Source organism: Schistocerca serialis, chromosome 2, assembly GCF_023864345.2.
Source record: "Schistocerca serialis cubense isolate TAMUIC-IGC-003099 chromosome 2, iqSchSeri2.2, whole genome shotgun sequence".
NCBI lineage: Eukaryota > Metazoa > Arthropoda > Insecta > Orthoptera > Acrididae > Schistocerca > Schistocerca serialis.
This window is the reverse complement of record NC_064639.1, coordinates 453425019-453433530: the sequence shown is the minus strand read 5'-3', so window position 1 is coordinate 453433530 and position 8512 is coordinate 453425019. Positions and strand designations below refer to the sequence as shown.

The 8512-nt window shown below is 36.5% G+C and overlaps 1 protein-coding gene across 6 annotated transcripts in view; it reads left to right on the top strand.

Moving 5' to 3' along the window:
- The first annotated feature begins 6887 nt into the window (after positions 1 to 6887).
- Positions 6888 to 8512, top strand: part of LOC126457335 (zinc finger protein 37-like) — a 76538-nt gene continuing 74913 nt past the window's right edge. The window contains exons 1-2 of one of the 6 annotated variants that reach the window (XM_050093547.1): positions 6924 to 6942; positions 7036 to 7149. The gene's annotated coding sequence lies outside the window, so the exon portion shown is untranslated. Of the gene's footprint in view, positions 7150 to 7178; positions 7311 to 7618; positions 8502 to 8512 lie in introns of those variants that run through there. The other 5 variants (XM_050093548.1, XM_050093549.1, XM_050093545.1 and 2 more) reach the window with 5 other exon arrangements.

Below are 8512 nucleotides of genomic sequence, written 5' to 3'. Positions count from 1 at the left end.
TCAAAGCTATCCTCTTTCTTTTTTACTATTAAAGACACAATCTGATTACCAGTATGCATTCTGTTACTGCAGACAAAACTTTTGAAACGGACTCCTGAATCAGGAGGACTGCCTATACGAGCCCTCTTGTTTGACTGGGTGTTAGTACCTACGAGTGGCCAACCCTTTCCGTTTGGAGGAGGTGAGAATTTCGATGATTCCATCTTGGTCGCATAAGCAGCCCCATGTGCCTAGGTAAGCCTTATAGAACTGAGCTGCGGCAGTTTCCCCAGAAGCTGCCTGTTAATGACTGTTCCATCTCAACTGACATGCATCTCATTGGTGTGCAGCACACCTTAAGACTGAAGGGTTTTTATAGAGGTTTTCACCAACCTCGCAATCTGGGTGGTCAAACCAAGATCGCCATTCCCTATAACATGCAACGTTCCACTGCCACACCACATGGTTGTCGTTGAAGCATGCCCAGAGCATACAGTGACAAAGGACTGCCTGCGCTTATTATTAGTCCCCAGTTCAGGAACCCCAGGGTTACCAAACCCATACCCAGGAAATGAACGTTTGGCCGCTGAGGGCATGCCATACTCTTAGTTGACCCAGTAGTAAAAAAGAAGTAGATCCTATTTATTCTAAAGAAAAGTGCAGTCGGAATATTGTGATAGGCTGATAATGAAAGTTATTGCAGCAATACCTTCAGGATCATAGGCGTTCTTACACTTGTTTTAGAACCTAAAATAATGTATGGTTCATAACAAGTGTTAATTAGAGATGAACTGTAGAATTAGCAACCACAATAACAGGTGTTAAACTTGCGAGAATGACAATTAATCTCTGTCTAGACTTCTGAATGGGGTTTTATATTCTAGTGCAAAAGTCTGGAACAGATTCTCGTAGGCTTCAAGCAGCGAGCTGAAAATCCGACTCAGAAACAAACTAAACTACAAATCACTGGCCACACCCATATTTTCTAAGAGCATACTAAGTTTCAATCACGCCTAAAGCTGTAAAACTATTGTCTGTAACCTTTCAGGATTGGTATATTACAGAACTGAGATACCAATACTTTATCTGCCTTTCTGAAATCCTCCTTCGTGTGCAGTATACATAGCTCTTCATGTGTTGGGTGTGATTTCACGCAATGCTTGTTTCGAAAGTGCAGTACAGAATCTAGTTCCTTGTAGGGTCTTCCTGTTGCTAAGAATCTTAACTTCAGTGTAATCCTCTCATTTGGAGTAATTAGATGCGCATATTGAGAAACTCTACATGTCCAAGAAGCTAAACGTTTCAGACAATACAAAAAAAACCATTCCAGGTCTTAAAATTATGCCGAAATTACCTGTTTCTTTTAATTTTTCGTGAAAATGAATGCAAAAGGCTGAATGCCAATGCTCTGTAGGCAATCCTAATATGTTTTCTTGACTTTGTGTTAAAATTTATCGAGTGAAAATAGGAGTTTTCTCAATATTTTGTAATAAATAAACATAAATCAATACTTAACTCATACTTTAGTGCTAATATGGACAAGAATCAAACAAATTACGGCTATTTTCGATTCTCTTTGGCATATTCCGCATATGGTACATTCTTTGACACGTGTTGGTCAATTGTATGTGTCAAAATAGAAGTTATTGATGGTTTCTTCTTTTGGTGGGAATGGTAGAAATCGCCTTTGGTCACGCATTTTCTTCTCATTAATGGGCACATGCCCTCAATAAACCTGACTTACAGCGCTTAGTGGAATTACTGTTTGATCAGCCAGTTGGAATGTGTGCTCTTCTGCCCCATCAATGAAGTGTTTATTTAACTTTAACACCACCAAGAGGTTCATGTGAATAGCAGAACTTCATAACTGTGTTACATGAAAGTCATGTTTGTTATTTCTATGTGTAGCCCTTTCTTGAATTTCAGTGGAAATCGCATTCTTTTGGCATGACTACAGTCACCATTCCTTAAAATTTAGCACCTCTTCTGTTTCACTTCGAAATTCGTCTTAGTGCTGGATTCTATTATTAAAGCTGCATATTCTTTCAGCACATATATCCCATCTGCCTTTCTGATTTCCCTTTTCACCATACTGAAGTCTCTACTGCAAGGAAGGTAAAATTGGCCTCTTATTGGAAAGTGATAAGTAATGAACTGAAATCTTCCCTGTGCCACAAGTATTTAAAAAGAATCTCATCATTGTATGTTTTTTTTATTTTGGCCTCCACAAGAGCCAGAGAACAAGTGAAGGTATTTAACGTGTTGTCCAACATTTTCATCTACATAATCAAAAAGAAGTGAACACACGTAACTGGGGATTTTTGTGCAACTCCTTCATGATAGAGATAGCACATAGGTCTTCCTATTCCATAGGCTTTGCACGTTAAAGACATTTACTGAAAGCTGTTGCAATTAAAATGCATGTTGTATCGGTCAGTGAGGAAACTGCAGGTTCTGCATAAAATCAAACGAGGGGCCTGCAGTGGTAGAATCAGTTTGTTTTCATTTTAACTGCATCTAACTTCATGAAGAATTTATCGGCACACCTCTTGTGCACTATTAACTCAGCTATTGCTGCCCTTTTAGCAGCATCATTCAGAGATGGACTTCTGATTTTTACACTGAGCACTTCAAATGTGCAACATGTATCCACTTGTCGTTGCCCAGATTTTGAATTAAAATTTCTATGAAAAACTTAGCATAAAATTTTCCAACTTGGTGCTCTCTGTTCACTTAGTTGTTATGCATTTCATCCATCAACTGGAAATATAATTATGTATTCAATTTGTGAGGGTACAGTATCCTCAAACGGCTATGTATTTCCTGTATGTTATGAAGTTTTCCATTGAGCATGTTGTAGCTGTGGCTACCAGTATAAGTTGATCTTTGCTCGTTGACAGTATGCTGGAGACCTGTTATTGTTGTTATGTGAGTTTGTGGCAATTGGACTCTCAGCTAGGGCAGAATGAGTTGAGCTTGGTTACTGCATTCGTCGGCACTTCTTGGTAACCATCTCAGTACTTTAATAGCATGTCCGTGCCACTATTGGTCATTACTTAGGCTTCTGTGTGGAAGTAATCAGTAGCAAGCTGTCGCATGAGGTTGAAATGCGGAATGTTATCAAAAGTGTTAATGTTTACTGAGTGATTGAGTAAATCATAATTCCTGACCCCTTAATAATCGGTGTTCTTACTTGAAACAGTCATCATAGTATCACTGTATGAATAATTTAATGGGATTAGCTGTACAGAAAGTTTGTTGGGAAAGTAAGCAGAGACTGTGACCCATTGTAGTGGGCCTGGAGTAATATCGACAGAGGCATTATAAATTTAATTTAATGTTCTATATTATTATTATGTTCACTGTGATAATTAAACCTTACGTTTTAAGCAATACTAAGTTTCAAATTATAACTCACCTGCAGTCATAACCATGATGTTTTGGTAGAACTCTATTCCCTCTCCAAATTATATATCGTTCATTTTTTTACTCCTGCTCGTTTTATGGGTATATGTTACGGAAACGCCACTTAATTCTTTCTTTTTCATTACGTCCTGATATTTGCTGTTAGCGTCACCACTGTCTGATATTTGACCACTAATGACAATTTAAATCGATTAAACCTAAGAGAAAGGTTGGTATTGCATTATCATATTTCTTTGACAAAGTAAAATGATCAAATATTCATCAAATTTCTTTGAAAACAGATCTTTGATGTGGCGCTAGAAAGGGGTATTACACTGTCATCATATTTTTCGTCAAATTTCAAGATGGCGGACAGCTCAGTTGCATTGTTTATTCTTTTGGAAAAGAAGCAGCAGAAAACAGTGAACATAAGTGGGCGCAACTATGGGTCTTGTGTTAAGATAGTAAAAGCATTCATCAAAATTTATTACGAGAGCTGCAGGAGGAAGACATCATGTCTTATTTAAATTACTCACGAATGGAAGAGAGTGCATTTTAGTATTTGCTCAGTGAAGTGGCTCCTAATGTTACAAAGCAGAATACTCACTTGAATAATGTTATATGTGTAGAAGACAGGTTCACCATGACATCGTGATTGCTTGCTACGGGAGAAAGGTACTCTAATGTACTTTACAGCACTCGAATACCACCATGCATATTAACCAAAATAATTCCAGAAATGTGTGAAATGATTTGTAAAGCACTGAAGGAGGCATATCTGAATATCAATAAATGGTAAATGCGCTACATGGGCACCAAGAACTATTTTTACCTTTGAATAATTTAATTAATAATATTAGTGTTCCAACCACAACAAAATTAATGAAAAGTACGAAACAGATGAAGAGCTTTTTAACTTGTGTGATCCAGAGTTCAAAAATAGACGAACAAGAATGGAAAGCTAAGATTTTTTTATTTTAAAAGGTGTCATCCTCTATTCCAGTTTGCTGAAAAGCTACCTTGGTGTTTCCCAATGTAGAGGTGTATGGCTGTAGCTGGGATTGTGGATTTGAAGTATCCTGCAGCATATGCTTCCAGCACATGATTAATTGCATGCATTGTGCCCCTTGATCGCTCCCCCATCTTTATCGAAGCAAGGTTGTTATAAACAGCCGAAGGAACACACGAACTAAACTTTGCAGCCACATTTAGAAACCCATTACATACGTCAAATAGCTGTAGAGGTCATTGCAAGCAGTTACATTTCACACTGCAGTGAAGAGATGACGAACGACTTTTCTAATCAAATCTACAGTAAGGTCCTAGATTTCATCATATTTCTTTGGCGAAAGACAAGATTTGTCAAAGTTCCCTATTACACTATCAAATTTCTTTGAGATATCAACCTTGGCAAGGAAATATGATATTGTAATATTCTATCTATTAACAACAGTGCTGAAAACTTCAAATTTTCAAATAAGGTTACAATGCCTGAATAACAATACAAAAAATGCCAGAATGTATGAGATTTCTCTATAACGTCATTGGGCTATATATTTAAAGTACAAAATAAAAAAAATGGACATGTGGGCTTCCAATATTCCCATTCGATTGCTCTCCTTATACAAGTATTTTTCGTGTTATATGAGGCATTATGAGCGTCAGAAGATAATTATGTTTTCCAAATCCATCCACAAATAGTTACGCTAGTGGTCGGGTTCACTCTGCAACTCACTAAGTGAATTTATGTGAGAAAACTGTCTTCACTTAAGCTGCCACTGCTCATATAATTTCACTCAGCATTTCTCTTTGTTGCTTTTTTTCAGCAAAACATATTTCGAACACAAACTAGCCACTGAAATTTCTTTTCTAGACCGACTGATTGTGGGTGAGCAGTTACTTGGAACTTGTTTCGTGTGAAGACATAACATGTGTCGCGATTTAATGCATGTACAGACTGTTGTGGAGGGGCTTCGCCTCCATGACACATTGTAAATGTTCCATGATGACAGATTTTTTCCAGGAGTGTTTTTTTCACTAAAGAGACCTGACATCTTAAAGTGAAAAAACGATTTTGGTTTTACAATAACTGGACAGAGAAAAACTTACACTGTTCATAATAAGAACATAAATTGATAAGGCAATTTCCATTAAACAACTTTTGACTACAAAAAAGTCAGCTCTATTTAAGGGAAATAAAGTAGTTGTTATCTGGTACTTAAAAAGAAAATGTTTAAGTGGGTGTGGTAGGAAGGTTCTGTGTGTTGCACTCTACATATTGTAGGTGTTTTTTTCGCTAATACAGAAATACGGATGTTTTCAATTGTTCGCCTGACGCTTTCTATTTTATTCTTAACGATTTAGCATACAAACTTTGCGAAAAACATCTGTTATGAAGTTCACTTTGGCTATTAATAAACTTTATCATTTCTTTCCTAAGTTCTGAATTCTGATATTATATTCCAACATTATGTATCGAGGATGATATCTCAAAACCTCACTTTACTGTTTAGAATTGAACTAAGGGAAGTGACTTTGTGTTGAGGTTCTGTCTGATGTAAACACAGCATAGTTTGGCGGTGACGTAGCCTGCCGCTTCATTGATGTCTAGTGTGAATTGACCTGTTTTGTTTTATAGCTACTCTACAGGTCAATTCTAGTTGACGGAGCAGAACTTCAAAACATTGCACAATGCATTTCAAACGGCTTCATTCACAGGTTGTCAACGGAACTGCTCGGTACATTAATGTAAAATTTTTCGGACAAAATATTAGAGATTGGCGTTTTTGCGGGATCATGGTGTCGTCTGCTAACATAGGAAGTTGTGTTCACTTATGGAAAGGAAAATGCCTTCACTGCTCATAAATGAGAACATAAAACTGACGACACAGTTGTCATTAAACGACCTTTCTTAATACTGAGAAAGTCAGTTCTACCCGAAAAGAAAAATAAATTTGGTTTTGAAGTTAGTAGTTACTTAGAAAGAAATATAAATGCAACGCACATGTAAAAAGGCTCTTGCTTTTTGTCACGGATTCTATCTCATAACCTTATTTTCAATATTTGATACTGTGCTAATCAAAGTAAGATTGTTTTGATGTTTCGTGTAGTTCCAACACAACATGATCTGATGTTACGCCTCCCACCGTTCCCCTGAAGTCCAGTTTGACTCGGCTTTACAAAAAGAAAAGGTTCTTGTAGATATGTGAAAGGCACTAGAATTGTCGAAAAACTTTAGCTAGCACGAAATATAAAGGTTCTCGTAGATATGTGAAAGGCACTAGAATTGTCGAAAAATTTTAGCTAGCACGAAATATAAGTCCAATTTTCTGACAATGCAATATTTTCAGCTTGTATGACATAAACACTCTGAAAATTACTCTATCACTACATCGCTTTTCTGATCAACGTTCATTAGCAAAGTTATCAACTGATAACGTAACGTTTGCTATGATTGACTACGGGAGTAATGTCTTTGCTTTGTACAACTTGCCATGTAATCTTTGTGTATGAACAACTTAGAAAATCTACGAATAAAGAAACACTTTCGAATTAACTGTGATTATTGATTGTTAGATATAGCTTTTACACTTTTATGCTCACGTTATAACGGTATTCCAATGAATTAATTAACATGCATTCTTCGTTCAGCCTAATACACTGAGCTCCGAAGCAGCGCAGCTCTAGATAGTGACCTTCTGAGCGCCATATTGTTTGTCCAGGGCTGGCAACTTCTGATTGCCTGTTTTTACTTGTTAAAATAAGGTATGTGAGTAACGAATAGATTGTTTTGTGTTACAATAGTTAGATTACTGCATGAGCGTATATGTTTTCCTGAGCAAATAGTGTGATGCCAACATTTTGTCGTATCTATACGAAAATAAGGCACACGGGCGTCCTGTAGTGCTCCTTATAAATTTTATAAAGTAATTAATAAATTTATTTTGTTCATACTCTTATAGTATGTAATCTTTGTTGAAACTCAAATGCCCCTCGGTTAGTATTAACAGTAGTGAATTTAAAAATATGCCAATATTGGATCATTAAAATGGATACACATTCTTCAGTGAATTCTTGCTTTAGTACTGAATGTGTAGGCGATACAAACAATATAAATTTCGTAATTTACTGAAAAAGTTGAAATACCAGTTCGACAGACAACTATTTAGATGTGGGAAGAAACTACATACTTCGATGTACCATTGCGCGAAACACTTCAAACGATTTGCGTATGTTGCGCCAATTGTTGACATTTAAGTTCGTCGCATAACCTAAGTTGGTTTCTGCATTTAACGAGCTGGTTATGTGGTGTATTTTTCGGCCAATAGACATAAAGTTCGCGCAATATGATTTATGTTATAGCGAATATATAGCATAATCGAGTTTTATGTTAGGTATATAGGGTAATACCCAGAATTACATGGTTCAGAAACATCGCCAACTGAAAACACGAACCTGTTGTAAATGTGTTGGTAACGGAAGCGTGTTGCAAGTTGTTGGCAGCCTGCATCAATTGTATATTGACAGTTGCTTGTGCCGAAACCATCACACAGCTTGTAAACAAATATTTTATTGCATATAATAACGGTCATAGCGTGCAGAACAACCCAACAGTCAAAAGGCGTTATCCAATCCCACACAGTAGTATCCTGTTAAGCAAATACTTCGTCGTTCAAAATCCGGCTGTGTTAATGTTACGCGAAAAAGCGATAGCTTTCGTTTTTGAAGTCATTTATACACACTGAGCCGTAACATTTTAAAATACAATGTTGTCTTACCTTTGTGAACAGTTATATAATTCTACAATGCATGGTTCTGGCATTTCGCTACATATTTCGAAATTAAGACTGATTAAAATTTCGTCAGTAGTCTCCTTCAATAATATTAACTTTCATTTCCATTATGCTCCATGACATTAAATCCTATCATTCAGTATGTTTTCAGTTTTTGCAATTAAAACATCGAGTATCATCAAACACTATTGTGACAGTTTAGTCAACTGATTAGTGACAAACCGTAATAGGCGTAATGTGCACTTCATTATTTGTTATTCACTGTCGCAAATCACAGTTGAAAAAAATGTACGCTTGTCTTCTCGAAATTTCACATTCAGTCAGGTATTTTAAAG